The following is a 26,870-nucleotide window of genomic DNA, read 5'->3' as shown; positions in this document are numbered from 1 at the left end:
CAAGGAGACATGCACTTCAATACATAGCTAACTTATCAGCTTAATCTACTTAATATGTATACAAACTAATGATGAATTTATTGGCTTAAACCGCAGGACTTATACAATTAATGGTACGGCCCTGGATAGTGTTGTAGAACAGAGAGACCGTGGAAATCAGGTACATAATTCTTTGAAATTTGTGTCACAGGTAGACAGTGTGGTTAATAAGGCATTTAGCATGCTTGCCTTAATTGCTCAGACCTTTGAGAATAGGAACCGAAAGGACTGTGGATACCGTAAATCAGGAACAAAAACAAAGTTGCTAAAGAAGCTCAGCAGGTCTGGCAGCATGTGAAGGGAAAAAAACAGAGTTAACGTTCGGATCCGGTAACCCTTTCTCAGGGTTTCTCCTATTCCTGAGAATAGGAGTTGGGTTGTCATGTTGAGGTTGTACAGGACATTGGTGAGACTGTTTCTGGAGTACTGTGTGCAGTTCTGGTCACCCAGTTATTGGAATAGCATTATTAAACTGGAAAGGACTCAGAAATGATTTACCAGGATGTAGCCAGGAATGGAGGGTTTGAGTTATAAAAATAGGCTGAATAGGCTGGGACTTTTTTCACTGGAGCATAGGAGGTTGAGGGTGACCTTATAGAGGTTTGTAAGGTCATGAGGGGCAAAGATAAGGGGAATAGCAATGGTCTTTTCCCTATGGTGGGGCAGTTCAAAACTAGGGGGCATTTTTCAAAGTGAGAGGGGAAAGAACAGGTGGAGGACAAAGTGGATATTTTTAGTTTGGAGAAATTAACTGAATTACAATAGAAAGATGAAAAAATAGTGCAGTTATGTCATAAAGTATACGTAGAAGAAGAATCTGAGTGTATCCTAGAATGTTACTATCTTAAGAACAAAGTTTTGATGCTGAAATGGAGACCATCACATATTCAGGCAAATGAAAAATGGGCAGGAGGTTCATCAAGTTACATTACAAATAGGTTATAGAAAAGAGGTATTGCAGGTAGCACATGAGTTACCAGCAGGAGGTCATTTGGGAGTAAGGAAAACTCAAGACAAAATATAAAAGCATTTTTATTGGCATGGACTGCATAAGGATGTAGTTGAATTTTGCCGGACATGTCACACGCATCAGGTAATAGGAAAACGTCAGGCAGTGATAAAACCAGCATCCTTATTATCCATTCCAACATTTGAGGAACTTTTTAACAAGAGTGTTGATTGATTGCATAGGACCCCTAACTAAAACATAAAGTAGGAATGAGTATTTGTTGATCATAATGAATGTATCTATGAGACTTCCAGGGGCAATTCTATTATGCAAAATCATGGCTAAAAGGATTCCTGCTCCTCTGATGCTGCCTGGCCTGCCGTGTTACTCCAGCTCTACACTGTGTTATCTCTTACTTTCTCACAAAAGCTCATGTCATGTTCCGAGGCCATATCATTAGACATGGACAGAAAGCCTCAGAGAATATGAAAACAAAAGTTCTTGGGGAGTGTCTTTTTTTTAATTCATTCAGGAGATAAGCATGTCACTGGGTAGGCCAACATTTATTGCCCATCCCTCATTGCCAGAGGCAGTTAAGAGTCAACCACATTGCTGTGGATCTGGAGTCACATGTAGGCCAGACCAGGTAAAGATGGAAGTTTCCTTCCCGAAAGGACATTCGTGAACCAGTTATGTTTTTCCGACAATGCACAATGGATTCATGGTGACTTTTAGACTCTTAATTCCAGATTTTTTAAACATTCAAATTCCATCTACCATGGCAGAGTTCAAACCAGGTCCACAGAACATCATGTGGGTCTCTAGTTTGATAGTCTAGCAATAATACCAATCGCCCATCTCCTCCCCCATACCATCGACAAACAGAGAAGTACTACAGTTCGTGGGACTGAGTGGTTTTCATCAAAAACTGAATCAGATTTTTCAGTGTGGTTGCTCCACAGACAGACCTTATGAAGAAATGCCCAAAATTTCAGTGGATAGAGAAGTATCAGAAGGCATTTGACACCTGAAAGTTATCCACTGGCTCTGGTGTTAGCAACAGCTAATTATGCAAAGCCATTCAAGGTCCTACCAATGCAAGTGATGTGGGTGTCAGTGTTGTACCCTTACAAGAAGATGACGAGAGGATAGAAAGACCTATTGGATATTTCTCCAGAAAGTTGAATATACATCAAAAGAAATACTCAACCATTGAAAAAAAGACCTTGACTTTGGTGTTGTTGTTGCAACATTTATATTGCCAGTAATGTATTGGAGACAATTGCATATACTGGTCATACCCCTCAACGTTTTTGGAAAAATGTAAAGATAAAAATATCAGACTGTTTAGATGGAGTTTATTGTTAAAGCCATTCCACTTGAAGGTTGTACATGTAGCAGGACGAGAGAACGTGGTTGGTGATGCATTGTCACAACTTTAATGAAGGAAGGTGGAGGTGTATGGTGGCGGAAGAAATGGACTGAGATGGACTATAATATTAAATGTTTGCATGCTCGGGTTTAGTGGAATACATATATTAGATAAAATGTAGAGTACTACCGGCATGAAACTAAAGGTTTTGAAAATGAAACCATCATTGTATACTGATAATTCTTTAAGGAGGGTGGTGCAATGATATGTGACTCTAAGAGGTATTTGTTCTGTCCTATTTTTCTTAAAGAGGGCATTACCAACCAGGTACCGACATATCTGCTCCATTGAAAGCAGTGTAAATAGCTTTGAGTTTTTTTCCAAAATTTCACCAGAAGTAGCATGAGTGGGTGCAGTCAGACTCACACAGACCCAGGGTTTTTAGTTTTGCTTTCAGTTGTTGAAGTTGACGTTTTTGGAGTTGAAGCTGCTCTCTGCTGCTGCAAGAAGCTTGATTTCCTTCACGGCTCTAGATTCATTCTGTCAGTGTTCCTTTCTCCTGGACTGGAGGAGATAGCAAGTGAGGGAAATCTGTTATAGAAACATAGAAAATACGTGCAGGAGTAGGCTATTTGGCTGTTTGAGCTCGCACCGCCATTCAATGCAATCATGGCTGATCATGCAATCTCACTATACCATTCACACCCTCTCCCCACACTCCTTGATCCCTTTAGATGCAAGGGCCACATCCACTCCCTCTTGAATATATCTCATGAACTAGCCCTGACAGCTTCCTGTGGGATAGAATTCCACAGGTTCACAACTCTGAGTGAAGAAATTCTTCTTCATCTCAGTCCTAAATGGCTTACCACTTATTCTTAGACTGTGACCCCTAGTTATGGACTTCCCCAACATTAGGAACATTCTTCCCGCATCTAGGCTGTCGAGTCACATCAGGATTTTGTATGTTTCTATGCGGTCCCCCCTCATTCTTCTAAATTCCAGTGAATGCAAGCCCAGTCAATCCAACCTTTCCTCATATGTCAGTCCTGCCATCCCCAGAATCAGTCTGGTGAACCTTCGCTGGACTCCCTCAATAGCAAGAATGTCTTTCCTCAGACTAGGAAACCAAAACTGCACACAGTACTCAAGTTGTGGCCTCATCAAGGCCCTTATAACTGTAGCAAAAATCCTTACTCCGATACTCAAATCCTCTTGCTATGAAGGAGAACATACCATTAGTTTTCCTCAATACCTGCTGCACCTGCATGCCAACCTTCAGCAACTGTTTCACCATGACACACAGGTCTCATTGCAGGGATGTACTACTGAGGTTTTAGAAGGCTCTGGTCAGGCCACATTTGGAGTATTGTGTGCAGTTTTGGGCCCCATATCTCAGGAAGGATGTACTGGCCCTGGAGCAGGTTGAGAGGAGGTTCACAAGAATGGTCCCAGGAATGGAAAGCTTAACATATGAGGAACGTTTGAGGACTCTGAATCTATAGTCGTTGGAGTTTAGAAGGATGAGGGGGATCTAATTGAAACTTACAGAATACTGAATGGCCTGGACAGAGTGGACATTGGGAAGATGCTTCCATGGGTAGGAGAGTCTAGGACCCGTGGGCTTAGAGTAAAGGGAAGACCTTTTAGGACGGAGATAAGGTGAAACTTCTTCAGCCAGAGAGTGGTGAATCTATGGAATTCACTGCCACAGAAGGCTGTGGAGGCCAGGTCATTGAGTACATTTAAGACTGAGATAGATAGGTTCTTGATTATCAAGGGTTACAGTAAGAAAGCGGGAGAATGGGGTTGAGGAACTTATCAGCCATGATTGAATGGCAGAGTAGACCCGATGGGTTGAATGGCCTAATTTCTGCTCCTGTGTCTTATGGTCTTAAACAAAACCCATTGATGCTACCTCACTGATAGTAGGAACTGCAGATGCTGAAGAATCTGAGATAACAAGGTGTAGAGCTGGATGAACACAGCAGGCCAAGCATCATCAGAGGAGCAGGAAAGCTGACGTTTCAGGCCTAGACCCTTCTTCAGAAATGGGGGAGGGGAAGGGGGTTCTGAAATAAACAGGGAGAGAGGGGGAGGCGGATAGAAGATGGATAGAGGAGAAGATAGGTGGAGAGGAGACAGACGGGTCAAAGAGGCGGGGATGGAGCCAGTAAAGGTGAGTGTAGGTGGGGAGTTAGGGAGGGGATAGGTCAGTCCAGGGAAGATGGCAGGTCAAGGGGGCGGGATGAGGCTGGTAGGTAGGAGATGGGGGTGGGGCTTGAGGTGGGAGGAGGGGATAGGTGGGAGGAAGGACAGGTTAGGGAGGCGGGGACAAGCTGGGCTGGTTTTGGGATGCGGTTGCAGGAGGGGAGATTTTGAAGCTTGTGAAGTCCACATTGATACCATTGGGCTGCAGGGTTCCCAAGCAAAATATGAGGTGCTGTTCCTGCAACCTTCGGGTGGCATCGTTGTGGCACTGCAAGAGGCCCAGGATGGACATGTCGTCTGAGGAACGGGAGGGGGAGTTGAAATGATTCGCGACTGGGAGGTGGAGTTGTTTAGTGCGAACTGAGCGTAGGTGTTCCGCAAAGCGGTCCCCAAGCCTCCACTTGGTTTCCCCGATGTAGAGGAGGCCACAACGGGAACAGCGGATACAGTATACCACATTAGCAGATGTGCAGGTGAACATCTGCTTGATGTGGAAAGTCTTCCTCAGTGCTGGTAGAGCCCACAGACTACTTAAGAGGGTTAGAAGAAAGTCTCTGAGGGTTCTGTTCCATCAGGACCATCATGACCCAAGTGAGAGATGATTTGCAAATAATTGCCTAGGCTGTGGTCACCATGTTAGGGGAATTTGGATAGATGCAACTGAATGCAGCGAGAGGCTGAAACAACTGGATGGAAAGTGAGAATTCCCACATAATTGAGGCTGAGTTGTAAAGTCTGAAATTACATGCATGTCCAATTTAGGCATGAAGTAATTCAAGTGATCTTAGCTATCTGAGACATATTTTTGTTGCACGATTTAAGTTGAAAGTTACCTTGTTTGAAATATCCTTCACCGGTTAACTAGTACTTGAGGTGTGTAACAATAAAAGATTTTAAAAGTTAAATCTTCCCACTGATGATCTTGTCTATTGGTTTTCTTTTCATTGGCTTCGTGGGATTCTTTCCTTTAGAAGTTGTCAGTCTCTAGTACAACAGGGATTGTAACACAGTATGTGCAATGTAATAATATAATTCATAACTCTTTTCCATCTGTTTCAGACAGCTGGTGACTCAGCATGTTGGTGTTCCAACATGCTATGTAACAAAGCAGTAGAACATGATGTTTGAACTTGCATTTGCACCACATAGTGAGTTTATGATTTCTGTCTAAGCATCTGTGGAAGAAGTATTGTATTTAAGTTGGAAATTACTACAGGAATGGTAAAGCAGTCATATCCCATATTTCACCATACTTATTGACCTGGATTTTAGCCAGGAGTCAATTTCTCTGAGTGGAATGATTCTTGTGGCTGCTAATGTCTGTTCAGAAAACACAGCAGAACAGGTTTCCTGAACATTCTTCAGGATTTAATTTCAGGGCTCCTTTTGTCTTTCTTTCTTACCAAACACCCTGATTGACAGGGTAGAAGAGTTTTAGAAGGCAAACATGTGTCACATGGCTGTTGTACAACAGCAGATAGGAGTACTAAAAGACTGGAAGAGATGTACAAAGGAGTCCTGATAATGGTGGATGGCAGGATTCTGATGGTGATTGAGGCTATCCTGATTAAAAAGGTGAAGTTTTGAATGCGGTCATGTATGGGTGGTGGGTTTGTTTTAATGATGTTTGGGGAAACAGACAAATGCAGGAGAATATGATTTATTGGGTAATTGTTTGGCCTGGAGAAAATACTCCCGTTCCTCCTGCGCATAAGCAGTGCTATAAAGCAATTTAGCTAATTAATTTGACGTTTCTCACCTCCTCTCAACTGTAAGTTTCCCAACATTTAGTAACAATGGCCATCTGTGAATGGTTAAAAATAGATTGAGTACTAAACTAAAGGCAAACAGCATTATTATAATACCTAAATGATGGACGAGTTCCCACAAGTGCTTGCAACTTGTCCAGTCTGTTAAAACCAAATTTAGGCAGGTTCAAGGCTGGATTGGTTCTTACTCCAGATTTTCATAGAATCATAGAATCCCTCCAGTGTTGAAACAGGCCCTTCAGCCCAACAAGTCCACACCAACCCTTGGAACATCCCACCCTGACCCAACCCCTTATAACCCACCTCAACTACACATCCCTGAGTACTAAGGGCAATTTAGCATAGCCAGTCTGCCTAACCTGCACATCTTTGGGCTGAGAGGGGAAACCGGCGAAACCCACGCAGACATGGGGAGAATGTGCAAACTCCACAGAGACAGTCATCCGAGCGTGGAACTGAACCTGGGTCCCTGGTGCTGTGAGGCAGCAGTGCTAACCACTGAGCCAGCGTGCCGCCCAATTTTCTTTGCAATTTTTATCAACACTCCTGTTTTTGGGAACTACAATACAAAGTCATCCTTAGTTAGAAAATGCTGTTTGAAACTAGATGGTTCAACAGATAACACCGGACAATGGGAGGAATGGGATAAGTAGAAAATGGGAATGAGCACTTTTTTTGGATATCATGGCTGTAATAATTGTAGGTAGGATGTAATTTGTTTTCTGGTTCCTAATATTATCTGAATTCTCAGAGACAAAGCAAAACAGAGTCACTAATTGCTTAGACTAATGCCAAAATATTGTCAGTACTGTTGCCAGGTTAAATAAAATGGGGCCAATTCTGAAGGTTTGAAAAAGATGCCTGAATGATGAAGAATGCTTTCATCATGGTGCAGTGTGTACATCACTTACTTAGACATGTGTATACAAGCCTTATGTATTTTAAAAGACTTAATCTTTGATTTTAGATAACATCTCTTAAATAGTAAATCTTAATACATGAGAAAAATGCAGATACAAGACAGTCAAAGCACAACCTAACAAATAGTGTGACTAAAAGGAGAGGTTTATAGACCTTAAAAGTGAAGAGAGAAGTTTAGACAGAAAGTGTCCCTGGAAACGGAAAACTCTGCACCCAAAAATAAAGGGAAGGACATGTATCAGAATTTCAGGTAGGTTAAGGTTGAAAGAGCAAAGGAAGTCAATTGAAAGACCAAGGGCTGAATCTTAACAAAAATTAACTAAGTGTCATATCTGCCAGGTTTCATGAAAGGTTTTTCCTCTGTAAACCTTGGTGAGTTTTTTTTGTGCAATCATTGCCAACTTGGCAGATTAACCATGGTACCTAGCTCATCCTCTGTTCCTTCTCTCCATAGGGATAAGTACTTGCCATGCTGGAGCCTCCTGGGACTCATGGTGGGCATCGGTTAGCTCAATGGCTGGTTTGTGATTCAAAGTCACGCCAACCATGTAGGTTCATTTCCAGCAACAGCTGAAATTGCCAATGAAGGACTCTCCTTCACGACCTTTCCCCTCTTCTGAGGCATGTTGACCCTCAGGTTAAACCACCACCAGTCAGCTTTCTCTTTCTATGGTCTGGTAAGACTGTGGTGACTTTACCTCATTCAGCAAGACTCAGGCTCAGTCTCCAATTCTTAGTGAATCTGAAAAATACACATTCCCTTCTTTGTAATCTTCCTGTTAACGCCATGGGCTTTGAACTTACCCCATTCCTTTCAACCTATTTAAAACTTCTCCCAGCTCACCTCCCTAGTTTCAAGCATATTGTGTAAATATGCTAGATATAGTAGATCAATGGCCCCACAATACCAGGGCATTGCAGACTCTGGATGATAGCCCCCACCGCCTGATTTGTTGGCATGTTCACACCTCCTGACCATTTTCAAACACACAAGAAAGTGTAGTTAAGGGCTGTCTATAAATAAGTGTATTTTTCTTTATTCTGTCCATAAGAGGAATTTTATTTTGGTGGCATGTGGGCAATTTATTGAAGCCAAATCAGGATGGAGTTGGCCTCCAAGTAGCAGACCAGGAAAATGGGAGTGGCAATATTGGAAACTCACACATTCATCCGACCTCTCACCACCCGCCCCCATCAAGCCTCAGGCATAGCTTTTGGGCCATGGCTGTAACTGCTGGTTGTCCAGTGGAAGCCTTATACTATCTTGAAGCTTCCTTTCTGTCTCCTACCCCCATCAGCAGCTCCCACATCTGATGGCAGGGAAGCTAATTTTTCAATGTTGAAATGTAATTCAATTGTCACGCTTCCCAGAGGTGGCCACATAATTGGCCACCCTCTCGAAAATTTCCCTCTCGGTCCTAGATCTAAGCTGTGTTAGTCTTGGAGATAGCAAGAACTGCAGATGCTGGAGTCAGAGACAACACAGTGTGGAGATGGAGGAACAGAGCAGGGCAGGCAGCATCATTGGAGCAGGAGAGTTGACGTTTCGGGTCGGGACCCTTCTGAATGTTAAGAGATTGCACTAGGGTCCATGTTGCTGGTTTTTGTCTCCACCAGTTACAGTCGTTTCCCAGGATTTACAAATTTAAGTGGCCCAGTTTCACATTGGGGCGTGGTGCATTTATCAACTCATCTAACTGCAAAACTCATCACACATAACAAAAGGACTTATTTAGAAATATCTACAAAAGGGCAGATATCAACAGCAGGAGTTTACAAATGGAGAACTTTACAACATAAGAAAAATGCAGTCTATCATGCCTTTACTAATATGATCAACAAAAGTGTAGTTAAATTTAGGACGGGAAGAAATTAAAAGGGGGCATCTAAAAAAAATAGCTGATTCAATGCAGTTAAGTTTAAAAGTGAAACAATTGTAAGGAACTGACTCTCAAATCCTTAAAATAAATTGTACTGATGTGTGCTAAACTGCCTGAAGAGGGTGCTCAAATCTTATTTTAAATTAATTTCTGAACTTGCCAACCTGTCATGACAAAATAACCCTGTATTCATGTAGTGCCTTCAACGTGGCAAATAAAAACATCCTAAAGTGCTTCAAAGATGTATCAAAGAAAAAAAAAATCCCAAACCACACAAGGACAAATCTGGGCAGATGACACAAACACTTAGTTTGAAGGATTGCCTTAAAAGGGAGAGGTAGAGCTAAAGTGAGGTTTAGGGAGGCAATTTCAGAGCTTAGGACTTTGATACGTGAAGACCAATGGTGAAGTGATTAAAACTGGGGATAATCAGGAGTCCAGAATAGGGGGAATACAGGTATCTTGGAGTTTGTAGGACTAAGAGATTATAGAGATGAAGAGGAGCAAAGCAGTGGAGGATTTTGAGAACAAGGTTATGTCTTTTAGAAACAAGGAGCAAACACAGGGTTATCAATTGCACAGGACTTGATGCATGTAAAATCACATGCCATGAATTTTCATTACTTCAACTTTACAAAAGGTAGAACATGGGAGGGCAGCCAGGAAGTTGTTGGAATAGTCAAGTATAAAGGTAACAGAACATGGAACAGGGTTTCAGTAGCAGAGTCAAATAATACTGCGGAGCTGAAATTAAGTATTTTGCAAATAATCGGGCTGTTAAATTTATCTGAGGGTCAAATATAACATGGTGATTGTGAATCATTTGGTTCAGTCTTAAATGGAGACAGTAATGCAATTGGTGACTCGTGCATGGGTTGAGAGTTGGGGACAGAAAGGAAGTATTTTTATTTTCCCTTTCTTGACAGAAATATACCAACCCATGGAACAAGGAAGACATTGGATTGAATGTTACTTTTGGTGGTAAGTTTGAATTTGAGGTTTTGGAGGGATTCCTACTGCAAGCCTAGCATATTTTCTCACCATATCTTATCAAACTCATCACATAATGACCTGCCCAGCACCTAGGGCATCCCTCATGTCTGATTCCAGCCCCATTTTACCACATGCTGTTCCTTGAAAACCTTGTGAGTCAGCAAATGTCCTGGATATCACCAGCATTCATTGTGCCCACACCGCTTATAAACACTCATTGTACAACTAGACTAATGCTGTCTTTTTGCCTTTCTGCCTTAGATCCCAACAATGTGGAAGCACAATGCCTGGCGTCACAGTGAAAGATGTGAATCAGCAGGGGTTTCTCAAAGCTCTGGGTGTTCTTCTTAAGAAATCTGGCAACTTAGACATACGCAAATGGGTTGACACCGTGAAGCTAGGCAAACACAATAAACTAGATCCGTATGATGAGAAATGGTTCTACAACCGGACTGCGTACACAGTGCGTCATTGGGGGCAGTGTTGGAGTTGGTGCCATGACCAAGATTTATGGTGGCTGCCAGTGGAACAGTATGAAGCCTAGCCATTTCAGCCACAGTTACAAATCTGCAGCTCGGAAGGTGCTACAAGCTCTCAAAGGCATGAAGCTGGTTGAGAAAGATCCCAATGGTGACTGCAGACTGACCTCACAAGGACAGTGATCTGGAGCTGGCCAGGCTGCAGCAGTGAACAAGAAGCCTTGAATATGTGTGTCGTATATTAGAGAATGATTGAAGTCTTCAGTTCTAAAAAGAAACATTGTCCAGAGCTGCCCTACTTAGCTCCTGGTATTTGCCCTGGTCAGGGCAGACAGGAGGATATTGGCACCCTGTTGTGTGGGCAAGGATCTGGAGATACTGCAGATGTGGGACTTCCTCATTCCCACAACACCAGACCATGCCTACCTGATGCATGATTGTCACCCAGGTTAAAATTGTCTCGACCGTCTGGAAGAAGAAAGTCAATGACCTCCACTCTTCCAGCATAAGTGCTACGATTGTCTTTCTGTTACCTCATATCTACTCTACTTTGCTACTGTACCTACCTCCCACCATGGCTCATGCTGTATTGTTCTCAGCAGTTTCTGCCTGCAGCATTTTCCTTCACTTGCGCTCATCAACCCCAACACTGACCTGCACATCCTTTACACTGCCTACTCACTTTGGGCACATTCCCACCCGCACCAGAAATAGTTGCACCAGCTCTGCCACTGACTTTCAGCTTCCTCAATACGTGCTTCACTCTTATTCCAGAAGAAACCCCAGTCAAGCAGATAGAGTCAAGACAGGTGGTGGACTGCCTGCTATTCAGCTCTCAACTCTTATGGTGGGGAGATCCTGATTCTGACCAGGCCAAGTGGCTGACTGACTGTTTCCAAGCCCCTAGATTGATAATGGAGTCTGCCTTGACTTATTCTGCCTGGTCCCCAGATAAAGGATATGCCCCTCGATTTAACTGAAGCATGTTGACAACTACGTCAAGTTTCCTGGTTTTGTGTTTGCACTAAACAGCAAGGAAAGACAGAATGAACATGAGCCATGCCTGTCCGTTAAGGCAGCAAGATAAAGGCAGAGCAGTGCCAGGCAGGGATGCTGTGAGCATTTAGGTCAAGTTCACTCCATGAGTTGGGTGCATTTCCTTTCTGCTATATTACAATGATTGTTGCCATTGCAGCTCGAGGAGCAACTTTGAAGTGCAAAAGCTTCCTATAAGTGCATTAGAGAAGCACCATGAGGGATCTTAGAGGCTGGCACATATCAGATGCTAATGACCACGGACCTGGGAATGCGCGTGGGTAGTGCCAGTGTACCCTGAGATGTTGGTGCCTGGTATCCATGATGGAGATCGTTCAGATCAAGCAGCAAGCTGAATTTGCCAGGTACCCATACTAGTTTCCACATTATGTTTCTTGATGTCTAGCTTGTTTGGTGAGTTTAGTAAAATAGAAAGCTGAATATTAATAAAGCAAGTTGGGCTATCAATGACAGGTCTAACAAACTTTAATCACCATCAATTGGCAACTTGCTACTGCCAAATGACAATCTTGCCCGATCACTTGTGAAAAGAGTTAGAGCAAGGTGCTCCTGATGTCGAGATGGGCCTCACTGGACTTCCCATCTAATTCTGCCACAAATCTTGCCATAGCACATGACTCAGATCCCTACGAGATTCCACCCACTGAAACTATGGCACACAAATTCTTGGGCGATGCCAAACATTTACAAGGCATAATCATTGACAGCATCAGTCTCAAAGTTGCAGAATAATTCTGTTACCTTGTTAGTTTTCTCTCAAGGGATACGACAGTCGATGAAGTTACCAATGCATACATTACATGTTGTCTGTTGTGTGACAGTTGTTCTTCAGTTTGATGGTTGATCAGGTGGACCTTGGCCTTATTTATTTCTTTTAAATGTTTTCAGAAAAAAAACGTGTGACTATATGTTAAGAGTAATAGTCTAATACAGGAGTCAGGAAACAAAGTTATATCATTTATTGACTGCTTTTTAAGGAAGGATGCAATGTGTACACAATGCCATATAATCTAATATACTCATTAGTGGAACACTCAGAAATATACAAAAATGGCGGTTAAAAAATATCAAACATGATAATTAAAATGCTGAACTGTCCTAAAACTATATTCAGAGTATAAAAGAAAAAAAAAATTAAAAACAGAAATTGCTGGAAAACTCAACAGGTCTGGGATAATCTGTGGAGAGAAAGCAGAGTTAATGTTTCAGGTCCAGTGACCCTTCTTCAGAACTTCTTTCATAAAAAAGGTTGAACTTCTATAGTGCTTTTAATAACTTCAGGACATCGTAAAGTGCTTGTTCCATGTACAGTTATTGTTGTAATGTTGAATATTTTAATGTTGTAGTATTATAATAATGAGGTAATTTGCTTATAATTTGTGTTTATTACCTTAGGTACTCTTCTGACAAATCACTTTAAAACTTCTCACTGTGACAAACATCCACAGTGACAGAAGAACTGCACAACAAGGCTTCTACAAGAAAAGGCCATGGTGAACAAATTTGGTTGAGTTTTTTTTCCAGGGTGTCACAAGGGTAGTAGTTGAGGGAATTCTGGTAGACATTGACCACCCGAGCTGCACTCAGATTAGATCTAGCGACTAAGAAGTTATAGGTAACAGCTTTGAATCAGTTTGGTGGCTTGCTACTAATGTTGTCTCTCAGAATTAGTCCTAGGTCCATTACACTTATTACTAGTTTTTCTTAATGACCTGGACAACAGCACTGGAAGTATGGCAAGTTTACACATGACACCAAACACTGTGCAAGGGTTAGATGCCGTGACCTGACTGGGAAGAGTTTGCCAATAATCGTGCCCCACTGTTCCCCAAGCCTCTACAAAAATATGTGAATGCAAAACATTCCAACGATTCTGTGAAAATAACCAATTTGTTCAACTGCTAGTCCAGGCAAAATCGGTAACAGAAAATAACCATAATATAGTTAGCTTTAAAAAGAGCACAGATGACAAAGGATTTCTAGTCTACCACGTTGCAATACTCCGTCAAACTCCCAAATATACAAGCATTCAAATACACAGATACACTATGATTGGAAAAATAACATAGAAAGAGTAAACAAAATTCAGAAAATCCAAAGTACAAATCACAGGTGCAAACTTATTTTCTCACTACTCTTTTGGTCTTAGAAATGATGACACAATTGTATGCTCTGTGTTGGGTGACAGTTATTCCTCAATTTGATGGTTAATCGAGTAGGCATTGGTGTTATTTGTTTCAGAATTCTTCTTGTTAAGTGTTTCTAAAAGAAAATCTGTCATTTTTGTACATGGAGAGAAAGAAAGGGGGGGCAGTAGATGCTTTCTGTTTGTAGGCTCCAGAAATTTCTTTCTGGCACATACTGCAGCTCAACCAAAGGCTGTTGTCCTCACCTCAAAAGACTGTTGGTCTCAAACCCTGCCTCTTATACTTCAAAAAACGTTACATTGCAAAGCTCAATAATATTCAGCATTTGACTTTCAAGTTTCAAGATTTGCCTGTTTTTTTCCCCCAGTTATAGCAATCCAACTTCCATTACAATTTGTAGGTCCAAAAAAAATAGTTTCTTAGAGTGTAGTTGAATCCAAAATGATTGAGGCGTGTTTGGGGAGTCGAGCTCATATTAGCAAATAGCAGTTAATTTAGACACATATTGTGTATGTTAGTTAAACCAACTCATGCACAAATTATTTGAATGGGGTCAGAAGAAATAAAGGTCTTTATGTTATGGTAGTTAGATAACTGAAGTGAGCAGAGAAGCCATACCTGAAGTTAACACAGTATTGCATTATATTAATAGCATTATTCAATACAAATTAAATAACAAATTTGATACGACATAGATAACACAGTGGAGAGCTGGAGGAACACAGCAGGCCCTACTCCTCTGATGCTGCCTGACCTGCCGTGTTCCTCCAGTTCAACACTGTTTTATCTCTGACTCCAGCATCGGCAGTTCATACTATCTCTGATATGGCATAGATCACTGGTTAGACTGTTCTAGAGTAGCCCTGTCAAGTTTAGGTATATATTGAGGTTTTACAAAAGATTACAATTAGATTTTATTGTCACGTGTACTCAAGTACAGGGATACAGGAGTATAGTGAAAATTATATAATATCACCTTTCCCAGTGCCATCTTAGGTACAAAAGTACCTAGCTACAAAATCTTAGGTACAATGTTGAAAATATGTAAATATAGTTAAAAATTCAACATTAACGTTCCTCTTAGTAGAAAAATAAAGAAACAAAAGTTAAAAGTTCAACATTGCAGTCCTTCTTAGGTGCCTTGGCCATGCTGGCCTTGCACTCCCTACAAAAGTTTGATCTCCTCTGTGTTGGGTTTGATCTGCTCCAAGTTGGGCAACTGCACAAGTAAATCCCAGCTTAAAACTTCACTCATCTAGATAAATTAATAGATGAAGGCTCTTAACTAAGAGCAAAATAGGTTGAAAGATGACCTGATAAAGGGTGTTAAAATTACAAGTCTATACAATACTACTATAGTTGGGGACAATCATGGGACATGATTTTAAACAAAGAAAAAGTAGGAATAGACTAAATATTCAGCAGAATTGAAAGCCTCTGAATACACTACCAGATGAGGAGTGTTGACTCTGTATGCATTCAAGGGAGAGATGGAATGGTTCTTTGCTGGGCAGAGATCACATTAAATAAAAAGAAACTGGATTAATAGTTAACATGTGTGTGGTCATTGCATTCCTCTATACTGTTGTTAAATGTCCAAAGGACCAGAGGAAAGGTTTCCAGAGCTTTTTTTTCTTAATGACCTTGTTTCTTTTCTTTTATTTGTTTCTTATGGGAAATGACATAGCTGCAGAGATTGGAGATTAAGGAATACTTTGGACAGCCTTGATGCTCTTTGGTTGCTCTTTTCTTGGTCATCATTTTATGTTTGTGGATTAAGGCAGAGTGGGCAGATAGAAGCCAGAAAATAAGAAACTCTCAAAGATGAGACTACGAGATTGTAGCAAGAATAGGGCTATGAAAAGCAAGGGAGAAACATAATTATTTTAACAAAAACATCCAGCAAACCAACAATCCTGCACGCCTTCTGAATTTGGCAGAGGTAAACAGATCATTAGAAGCATAATAGATATTTGAGTCAACGTTACAGATCAAACAAATCAAAACAATAGACAACATGAAATGAATATTTTTAATAACACAGAATTTAGCAGGCCTCATGTGTCCAAAGATGTGAAGGCTGAGGTCACGCAGGGCATTTGTGAGACCTCTTCTGGCACAGTGTGTCCAGTTCTGGTCCAGGGGTCAGAACAGATTTACCAGGATTTTGCCAGGTATGGAAGGTTTGAGGTATAAAGAAAGGCTGCATAGCTGGGACTTTTTTCACTGGAGTGTAGGAGGTTGAAAGGTGACCTGAAAGAAGTTTATAAAAGAATGAGAAGTGTAGATAGAGTTGATGGTAGTTGTCTTTTCCCTAGCATGGAGGATTTCAAGATTAGGGGGCACACGTTTAAGGTGAGAGGAGAGAGATTTAAAGAGACATGAGGGGCAAATTTCTTTTACAAAGGGTGGTTCGTGTGTGGAACGAATTCCTGAGGAAGCGATGGACGTGGGTACAATTACAACATTTAAAAGACATTTGGATAAGTACATGAGTAGGAAAGGTTTGGAGGGATATTGGCCAGGAGCAGGCAGGTGGGATCAGTTTAGTTTGGGATTATGTTTGGCATGGACTGGTTGGACTGAAGGGTCTGTTTCCGTGCTGTATGACTCTATGACTCCTCTATTTGAATTTCATCATGTGGTTCATTGAGGATGTTTCTTCAATCAATGCAGTGGTTGTGGACCATTAAGTTTCAATGTACTTTTTTTGTTATACATTTAAAATGGGTATGTAATCATTATTATTAATAACTAGATAAACAAACTTTGTAAAGGCCACAAGCTAAAGTACATTTCTCAGTCCCTAAAGCTCCTTCACTACAGCACCTAACTGGCATTAAATTAGTCCTGGATTTTTTTCCTTCCATTGATTCCACTTACTGGCTGTAAAGAATAATCTCCTAATGTTCTCTAAGAAAGCTATTGTAAATATATGTGTGTATCATAATATGCGTACTATGGTCAGTTTTTTTTACAGCTTGATGTTACTAAAGAAATATATACAGTAGTTTATTCATAATTTATTGAAAGAGTATTAATATTATTAAAACTTTTTGCATATTACAGATAGATACATTTCTATCACCTTAGTTTTAGTTTGAGCAAAACAATTAACGTATTCAATATAACCCCCTTCTAGGGCTTAATCAGTTTCATGCAGTCCTCTCCAAATTTATCACTATTCCAATACCTGCAAAGAGTCATTGGCACAAGATGGAACTCTCAGTTTATGCCAAGAACTTGAGCCACCACCTAAAAAGTCCAAATAAAATACCAGAGCAAAATATATATTATACTTCAGTTAGCAGTTGAATCTTCTTCTGGAAACCTCTCTCTTGTTTGCACAATTTCAAGTGCAGAATAAAGTATCACTTAACTAACCATTCTTGTTGTAGCACAAAAATGTCTTTTAGAATACTGAATGAAAGATTAAAGTTGGCACATGTTGGTGACTACTTAATATACAGAATTTATACATTTAGCATAAAGTTCACTACTTAGTGGTATTTATATCATTTGGGGTCCTGACGATATAATGACAAAGTACCATACAGTGAAATTCCATTGAATGTTAAATATAATGTACCAAATAGTCCTCTTCTATAATTGCACAGATACTCAAGGCTTTTGTGAGTTCAAGTAAACAAGAAGCATAAGTATGTGAAAATATTTTCCTATGCAAATATATCATTGCTGATCATATTGTTAAGGAATACAGGAAGGAAATGACTGCTGAGAAAGAATAGTACCAACGACTGCGAGCAATGAATACTTTTTCTACTTCAGGGATGTGCTTCAGAATTAAGCAATACAGTAATGAAAATCTAAACGATGTATGCGATGTTCGTTTGTTTCTATCTTCTAGGAGGATGTAGTCAAATTTTACAGCAGAGGCTCCACGCCAAAATCAACTCGATAAATCAGAACTTTTTTCCCTCAAACAATTCCCAACTTTATCCCAGCTAATTTCCTGTCTCTTTTTAATTAATTGGGGTTTTACTTTCACCCTGGCATAGACGTTTCTGGTTCTCTTTGTGTTTTACAGCTGGAGTTAACGCCTCCCCTCCCCCCCCAACATCCAATTCACTGCAGAGTTCACTAAATTCTCCCATTGTGCGGTCTCCACCCAGTCCACATTAAGGGTCAACAGTGCTGGCAAGTATGTTCATAGCAACACAGAGAAAGTTCCAGCACTTTTGAACTATAAAGACTACTCTGTAAGTATTCAATTTATCATAATATCCTTCGTTTCACTGGAGCTGCGGGGGAAGAGCTGAAAAAAACATCGCACACTGCATTTGATCTCCCCGCCCCATCCTAAAAGACAGATAACACTGCACAAACTGAAAAGAAAAAGACAAATGGGTTTCTGCATAACCCACACTGTATGTATTTCACGTCTTGTAATACTGCAGTCTTCCAGCTGTTGACCACATGATGACTGCTGTTAAAAGTAGTAAAATCCCTGCACCAATTGAAACTGGTCAATGCTGGGAGGTTTTATCAGTTATTGCACGTACAGTTAAAAACAGATCACACCATACAAAAACAAACCTCCACACAGGCGGGTCCACGCCTACTTCTTTCTGGTACAGCTTCTCAGGATAAAGGTAGGGATCAGAACAGTTGGAAAATTAAAAACTCTGGAAGCACTAATTTGATTTCCTTGCGGACATTTTCACAATTTTTATTTAATGCCAAAATGTGTCGAAGGACTAAAGATTTATGTGAATAAGCTTTGCTGTTAAACCACAGCTGGGTGGTCATCAGATCGCTGCTTCTCTCCCTCAGGTAATGATTATTCAGGCAAGACGTCGGGAAATTTAACTCACCGGCGCTGCAATGTGCCGGGTCAGATTTTAACTTATGAGACTTTCTTTAAAAAAATATTTTAAGTCTGTTCCATCAGTCACCCAAACCCTTTTTATGGGCCCCCGGGGGCGGGGGTCTACGGCAAAAGGGTTTCTGAATGAATCATGCGGTGGTCCTCAGTGGTTGATTTTTTTTGTATATATGCCACGTTTGTGCAGCGTGTTTTTATTCTAACACATTGCAGCGAGAGGAATAATACTTAAGGCGGATGGGGGGAGGTAAAAGAGTGTTTTAGATGGAGAGCGTTTATATATTTTCAAGGAATTGTACACCACACCCATGAACTCCTCGCGTTTAAATGTACTTACAAGTGCTGGTATCGGTGTACGTGAGCCTCTTCCCCGTCAGGGCGGGGGGTGGGGGGAGGAAACCGTTGGCCGTTTATTTTTAAACGGCCCCGAATATTCAGCCTCGTGCGGCGGAGCCCGCCTCCGGCTAGGCGCAGGCGCAGTAAGGGCCTGGCCTAGCTCGGCTTGGTCTGGGCGTCGTGTCCGTCCATCCCCGCCTCTTTCTGTTCGAATCAACTTGCCCGAACTCTCTCGGGGAGGGGGCTTGTCTGCCGGAGGCAATTTAAAGCCAACGGAATGCTTCTTCGGATGTATTGCGCGGTGAAGAAGGACTTAGCAAAGAGGTATTGGTAATATTGCTGCAGCTTCTCCTGTTCTTCCCTTTACTTAAACGTTTCACTATCCGTATAAAGAGGGGAATATCAGTTTGTTGTTTATAATCGAGACTACGTTCTTTACAAATGGACCGGCGCGTTCAAAAATGCTGCTGGAAAGGTTTCTCCCTCCCCGAACAGTTTAAAAGGAATCAAGTGTGTTTTCTCTTTCCTCATCTCCACCCCAGTGATTGTGGTGTAAATAGCCTTTATGGCCGCTTTGAACCCCAGCCCCGGCGTGGTGGCTGCTTGTTCTCCCACAGCTATGTGGTTTGCTTACTCTCCAGCAAATCTGATGCAGCAGCGAGTTTAAAACAGTTTTTAATCAGGTTCTCGTCGGGTGTGTGTGTGTGGTTTTTTTTTTGATGGTCGTTTTGGTGCTTCCAGATTGCGGCGATGAGGATTTCAGTGGAGTATGTGCGTGGGTTGCACGGATTGTGGCTGTTGTTCAGCTTCCCTTCTGCTTTGGCAGATGAATATCAATACCAAAAGTGTTGACTGAGATTCACAAAACCTTACTTAATCACAGAAGATTCTTTACTAAGAACTGCTTTGTGATTGGACTTTCCGTCAGACTTTTAGTATAGCAGCTGGATTCTAGTAAACAATAACACGTTTTGTTTTCCAACTTGTGTTATGATACGTTAAATGACCCTGTGGGAACTCTGCGTGGACTTGAGGTATTACTTTATTAGCAAACAGTAGATTTAGCATTATTTTTACTGTGCTAAGGTGGGTTTTGCTTTTGAACTGGAGTGTATTGAGAGACATAAGATCTTTGAGAGAATTCTCCCAGGACACATCAGCTTGTTTCAATTATCACACTTAATCACTCAGTTATTGGTTTTTGAAGCATTGACTTCTGTCTGTATAGTGTGGATTGGAGTGGCCTTGCTTTTTTGGCTGACCAAAATTGCAGCAAAAACTGGTTAGTCAGATGTTTTGTTTGCAACTTTCATCACAAATATACATAGATTGAAGTACAGAATTAATGTTGCCTAATAAAATGCTGTAGTGATGTTAAAGATTTGTCTGAACAAGTGTATAATTCAAGAACAATTTTGTACAGTAAGTATGTTATATGATTGAAACAGAAATCTTTTAGTTTATTTAAATCATTTGTGCATTCTGTATTAGCAGTACAAGTGTGAATGATCAGGTCTTGGATCTGTCTGATGAACAAAATACTGGCACGGGAGGGGGGAAATATGCCTTCAAAACTTTGGGGAAAAAATTGCAATATTTATTTCATTGTTTCTCCTATGATGCTGCAAAATATGGCAATACATAAAGCTCTGATTATGTAATCCACTGGAACAATTAATTACAAGACTGCAATTTATGTTGATGTGTGAACCTATTTGAGTTTCTCATTCGCTTTGTAAAGCGAACTGGATTGGAGTCTTGTGGCACAATGTACCTAACTCCAAGCCAAAAAATTTCTGGGTTCAAGTCCCACCTGCCTTGGAGGTGTGTCACAACATGTGTGAACAAGTTGATTTAAAGTAACTATAAAGCAAACTGGGATCGAACATCAGTCCTGCTAAAGGAGAAGTATTCTGTCCAAAATATGTAATGTGAGATACCTTTGATGTTGAACACTTGTAATCTAATTTATTAATGCCCTGCTTGTTTAGACTTAAAATAGAGTCATAGACTCATACAGCATGGAAACATACGTTTTGGCCCAACTCGTCCATGCTGACAAAGTTTCCCACTTGCCTGCATTTGGCCCATATCCCTCTGAACCATTCCTATTCATGTACCTGTTGAAATTTCATTTTTAAAAGTGAAACTGTACCTGTGCCTACCACTTCCTCTGGCAGTTCATTCCATATACAAACAGCTGTCTGTGTGGAAAAAGTGCCTGTCGGATCCCTTTTTAAATCTTTCCCTTCACCTTAAATCTATGCCCTCTCTAGTTTTTTTGGACCCCCCCCCCCCCCCCCACCAAGGGAAAAGACCTTGGCTATTCACCTTATCTATGCCCCTCATGATTTTTAAACCATTATAAGGTTTTAGATTAGATTTGTAGCTCGTGGGATTTGTAGGATCCTGGGACAAGCGGAGCAGAGACAAGCAAGGGAATTCCTAGAGCCTGGTTCTCCACTGAGAGCGGTCAATAAACATGTAGAGCTAGACCCCGTACACACTCCATTGTGAAGGAAAACCAGAAGTGAAGTAATCCAGCTCAATGGACACCAGAGTTTAAATAACGGGCGGGAAAACAACAGCGCTTCATCGGAGGCTGCGCTGATGATGATGTTACCCAGCAAGGTAATGAAATGCCTGCAGAACAATGAACCAGCTCGGCAAGCCGACCAACCACAAAACTTCTATAAGGTCTTCCTTCAACTTTCTACCCTCCAGTGAAAAAGTCCCAGCCTTCCCAGCTTCTCCTCAAAATTCAGAACCTCCAGTCCCAGCAACATACTAGTAAATGTTTTCTGCATCCTCTCCAATTTAATAATAGCCTTCCTATAGCAAGGCAACCAGAACTGCGTGCAGTACTCCAAAAGTGGCCCCACCAACGTCCTAAACAATCTCAACATGATATCCCAACTACTGTACTCGGTGGTCTGAGCAGTGAAGATGGGCGACACGGTGGCACAGTGGTTAGCACTGCTGCCTCACAGCGCCAGGGACCTGGGTTCGATTCCAGCCTCGGGCGACTGTCTGTGTGGAGTTTGCACATTCTCCCCGTGTCTGCGTGGGTTTCCTCCGGGTGCTCCGGTTTCCTCCCACGGTCCAAAGATGTGCAGGTTAGGCGGATTGGCCATGCTAAATTGCCCGTAGTGTTCAGGGAGGTAGAGGGTGTATATTAGGTGGGTCATAAGGGAATGGATCTGGGTGGGATGCTCTGAGGTTCAGTGTGGACTTGTTGGGCCGAAGGGCCTGTTTCCACACTGTAGGGATTCTAATTCTAATTCTAAACACCTTCTTAACCACCCTGTCTAACTGTGACGCATGTACCTGAACCTCTAGGTCTCTCTGTTCAACAACAGGTTCTTACCATTAACTGTATAAGGCCTGTCCTTTTTTTTTTTTTTGCTTTACCTAAATGCAATACGTCACATTTATCCAAATTAAGCTCCATCTGCCACTTCTCGACCTATTGGCCTAATTGATAAAGATCCCTCCATACTGTTAGATAACCTTCTTCACTGTTGACTGTACCACCAATTTTGGTATCATCCGCAAACTTACTAATCATGCCTCCTAAATTCTCATCCAAATTGTTTACATAAATGACAAATAACAGTGGTCCCAGCACTGTTCCGTGCAGAACACCGCTGGTCATAGGCTTCCACCGCCCTCTGTCTCCAACTGTGTGGAGAAAAAGAGTTGAATTTCTAAAGCTGCTGTCTGTTGGTATGCTCTGTGGACACCATGTGATGAAACAGTAGATGCTATTTTGCCTTATGACAATCCAGCTATTACTTGTGATCACTTTGGAAGAAGTCATGTTTTATAGTTGCCCTACTGTAAAAAGCCCATGGGAGGTGCATAACTATTGCTTCATGATCTTTGCAACTAAAATTGCATGCATTCCCAATGATGGTTTAACTGTATGTTTCTTTTTCCACCATCAACGTTAACCTCTTGTGGGGGTGGGGGGTGGCGGTGGCGGAAAGGTGTTTGTATGGGGGCAATAAAAGCTCCCGGTGACTTGAGTGAATATATTGTTGATACAAGTTAGCCAGGAAGGAGCTGAAGAAAGGGCTTAGGAGAGCTAGATGGGGGCATGAGAAAACCTTGGCAGATAGGATCAAGGAAAACTCCAAGGCTTTTTACACGTATGTGCAGAACAAGAGAATTACCAGAGAAAGGGTAGGGCCGATCAAGGATTGTAAAGGGAATTTGTGCACAGAGCCTAAAGAGATAGAGGTCCTAAATGAATACTTTTTTCCTCAGTATTCACAACTGAGGGACCTAGTTGTAGAGGAGGACGTTGTGAAACAGGCAGGTAGGCTAGAGGAGGTTGACGTTAGTAAAGAAGATGTGCTAGGAATTCTGAGGAAGTTGAAGATAGATAAGTCCCCCGGGCCTGATGGGATTTATCCAAGGATTCTATGGGAAGCGAGGGACGAGATCGCAGGGCCTTTGGCGATGATCTTTTCGTCCTCACTGTCCACGGGTATAGTGCCGGAAGATGGGAAAGAAGCAAACGTCATTCCTTTGTTCAAAAAAGGGAACGGGGATAACCCTGGAAATTACAGGCCAGTTAGTCTTACGTCAGTGGTAGGCAAATTATTGGAAAGGGCTCTGAGAGACAGGATTTATGATCACTTGGAAAGGCGCAGTTTGATTCGTGATAGTCAGCATGGATTTGTGAGGGGTAGATCATGCCTCACAAACCTTATTGAATTCTTTGAAGAGGTGACCAAACACGTGGATGAAGGTGGAGCAGTGGATGTAGCATACATGGATTTAAGTAAGGCGTTTGATAAGGTTCCCCATGGTAGGCTCATGCAGAAGGTAAGGAGGCATGGGATAGGGGGAAATGTGGCAGATTGGATTCAGAATTGGCTGACCCTTAGTGGACGGAAAATATTCAACATGGTGCTCAGTTACGTGTGGTGTACCACAAGGATCTGTTCTGGGTCCTCTTCTATTTGTGATTTGGATGAAGGAGTGGAAGGGTGGATTAGCAAGTTCGCGGACGATACGAAGGTGATCACATTGTGGACAGTGCGGACGGCTGTTTTAGGTTACAAAGGGACATTGATAGAATGTAGAGCTGAGCTGAGAAGTTGCAGATGGAGTTTAACCCTGAAAAGTGTGAGGTGATTCATTTTGGAAGGACAAACTTGAAAGCAGAATACAGGGTTAACGGAAAGATTCTTGGCAGTGTGGAAGAGCAGAGGGATCTTGGGGTTCATGTTCACAGTTCCCTGAAAGCTGCCACCCAGGTGGATAGAGTTGTTAAGAAGACGTAGGGTGTGTTAGCTTTCATTAATAGAGGGATTGAGTTCAAGAACCGTGAAGTTATGCTCCAGCTATACAAAAGCCTGGTTCGGCCACATCTGGAGTATTGTGTCCAGTTCTGGTCACCTCATTACAGGAAAGATGTGGAAGCGTTGGAAAAGGTGCAGAGGAGATTTACCAGGATGTTGCCTGGAATGGAGGGAAGGTCTTACGAGGAAAGGTTGAGAGAGCTAGGGCTTTTCTCTTTGGAACGACGAAGGATGAGAGGTGACTTGATAGAGGTGTACAAAATGATCAGAGGTATAGATAGAGTAGACAGCCAGAGACTTTTTCCTAGGGTGGAGGTAGCTTTTACGAGGGGACATAGTTTTAAAGTGAGAGGAGGTAGATGTCAGAGGTAGGTTCTTTACTCAGAGTGGTAGGGGCGTGGAATGCATTGCCGAAGAAGGTAGTGGAGTCGGCCTCATTAGGGGCATTTAAGCAGCTATTAGATAGGCATATGGATGATAGTATAAGGTAGTGGTGGAGGTTAGATAGACCTTAGGTTTAGGGTAAAAGTTCGGCACAACATTGTGGGCCGAAGGGCCTGTACTGTGCTGTAAGATTACAAAGGGATCTTGATCAAATGGGTCAGTGGGCTGATAAATGGAGATGGAGTTCAATCTGGATAAATGTGAGGTAAGGCATTTTGGTACTACAAACAAAGGTAGGGCTTATACAATTAATGGTAGGACCTTGGATAGTGTTGTAAATCATAGGGACTTGGGGGGGTGCAGGTACATAATTCTTTAAAGTTTGTGTCACATATAGACAGGGTGGTTAAATAGGCATTTGGCGTGCTTGCATTCATTGCTCAGTCCTTCGAGTGTAGGAGTTGGGACATTATGTTGAGGTTGTATAGGATATTGGTGAGGCCTTTTCTGAAATACTGTGTCCCGTTCTGGTCACCCAGTTATATGAAGGATATTATCAAGTTGGAGAGGGTTCAGAAGAGATTTACCAGGATGTTGTCTGGTATGGAAGGTTTGAGCTATAAGGAAAGGCTGGATAGGCTGGGACTTTTCTCACTTGAGCGTAGGAGGTTGAGAGGTGACTTGATAGAAGTTTGTACAATGAGGGATAAAGACAGAGTTAATGGGAGTTGTCTTTTCCCTAAGATGGGGTATTTCAAGACGAGGGGACACATTTTTAAGGTGAGAGGAGAGAGGTTTTAAAAAAGACACAAGGGGCAAATTTTTTACACAGGGTGGTTCGTGTGTGGAATGAACTTCCTGAGGAAGTGGTGGTTGTGGGTACAATTACAACGTTTAAAAGGCATTTGGATGGATATACGAGTAGGAAAGGCTTGATGGTACATGGGCCGGGAGTAGTTTAGTTTGGGATCATGTTCGGCATGGACTGGTTGGACCAAAGGATCTGTTTCTGTGCTGTATGTCTCTATAAATCTTCAAGTTGCTGATGAAAGTACCAGACCTGCCTCCTGTCACATTGCAAGATGCACTGCACAGTCGCTGTTCACAATCACACTTCAAGGATTGTCACTTGGTATAGTGACAGTTAATACAGTATGGTATTTTGGTTATCATCCCTCACCAGGAGTTCCATTCTACTTTTAAATGTTATGAGCTATGGGTGTATTTTTAGCATCAGGTCTGCAAAAAGCTGCCTTCTGAGCGCTAATTGTAATTGAATCTAATTTCAGATATCATTGTTTATATCAAATAATCTAACTTAAAGCACACTATTTTAACTTGCTTCTAGATTTAACATAAACCTGATGTGAGAGCTTTGTAGAAACTTTCCATTGTATGTGTAGTTTATATTGCTTCACTTTGTCTCCAAAATTAGGTGAATTTGATGGTTCACGGGAATAATGTTTTATTCCTAGATTGATAGTTCTGCAATTTATCCCTTTGGGATATACTGAGGGTATGAAAGTGTTTTTATAAATTGAAGTTCTTGTGTTTTTTTTTCTTTCTAGCTTTAAGGTGCTGCAGTGTGTTCGTTAGTTTTGAGCAGTTTAATTCAGTCTTGTATTGGGGCACACATTGGTACAAATGCTAAATTAAAGGAATTCGCTGAGGAATGGGTGGTGTGGGAATAGAAGAGGTTAAATGGATTGACGGAGCATTGTTCAATTAGAACAGAGGGGCATGTACACATTTTGTCAGCTGCACCTACAAAAGAGGTGGCTGATACTAAAAGTGCAAAATTGTCCAATTTACCTTGTTCATAAAATTGGTGAAACAATTTTAAAATGCCATGTACTTTACCACTGAAGAAAAAGAGAAGGCTTTTATTTTGTCTTACTCTTGGTAACTATGACGTATTCTATATAACGTTGTTTTTGCTGTGGTAACAACAAATTCAATGACCCTAATGAATATTTCCATCAAATAATGTTATGCGGTTTAAGCTAAATATAAATGAGCAAGACCGGATCATCAGGAGCTGCAGTGCAAAGGGGTCATGGTCTGAAATTAACACAGAATGCTGGCGAAACTCAGCAGGTCTGGCAGCAGATGTGGCAAGAAGTGAAGTTAATGTTTTCCATTCTGAGGGGTCATACCAGATTGAAAGGTGTTGGAA

General features: G+C 41.6%; 2 long non-coding RNA genes and 1 pseudogene across 4 annotated transcripts in view; 2 read left to right on the top strand and 1 right to left on the bottom strand.

The window, feature by feature from the left end:
* Positions 1 to 2,329: 2,329 nt before the first annotated feature.
* LOC125485597 lies at positions 2,330 to 19,129 on the bottom strand. Of its 2 annotated transcripts, XR_007264310.1 has the most exons (3): positions 19,000 to 19,129; positions 12,411 to 12,540; positions 2,330 to 2,951 (listed from the first exon to the last, which is right to left on the bottom strand). It is a non-coding gene; the product is annotated as an uncharacterized LOC125485597 (long non-coding RNA). The 2 variants fall into 2 exon arrangements; XR_007264311.1 differs by lacking the exon at positions 12,411 to 12,540.
* LOC109910751 lies at positions 10,418 to 10,796 on the top strand (annotated as a pseudogene).
* The window catches only part of LOC125485596, a 65,000-nt gene continuing 57,209 nt past the window's right edge, over positions 19,080 to 26,870 (top strand). The window contains exon 1 of one of the 2 annotated variants that reach the window (XR_007264308.1): positions 19,080 to 19,322. This is a non-coding gene — a long non-coding RNA (uncharacterized LOC125485596). The remainder of the gene's footprint in view (positions 19,323 to 26,870) is intronic. The other variant, XR_007264309.1, reaches the window with a different exon arrangement.

The sequence above is a fragment of the Rhincodon typus genome, chromosome 20 (assembly GCF_021869965.1).
Source record: "Rhincodon typus isolate 14 chromosome 20, sRhiTyp1.1, whole genome shotgun sequence".
Lineage (NCBI taxonomy): Eukaryota > Metazoa > Chordata > Chondrichthyes > Orectolobiformes > Rhincodontidae > Rhincodon > Rhincodon typus.
Note: the sequence above shows the minus strand (reverse complement) of the source record. Positions and strands in the feature narration are given on the sequence as shown.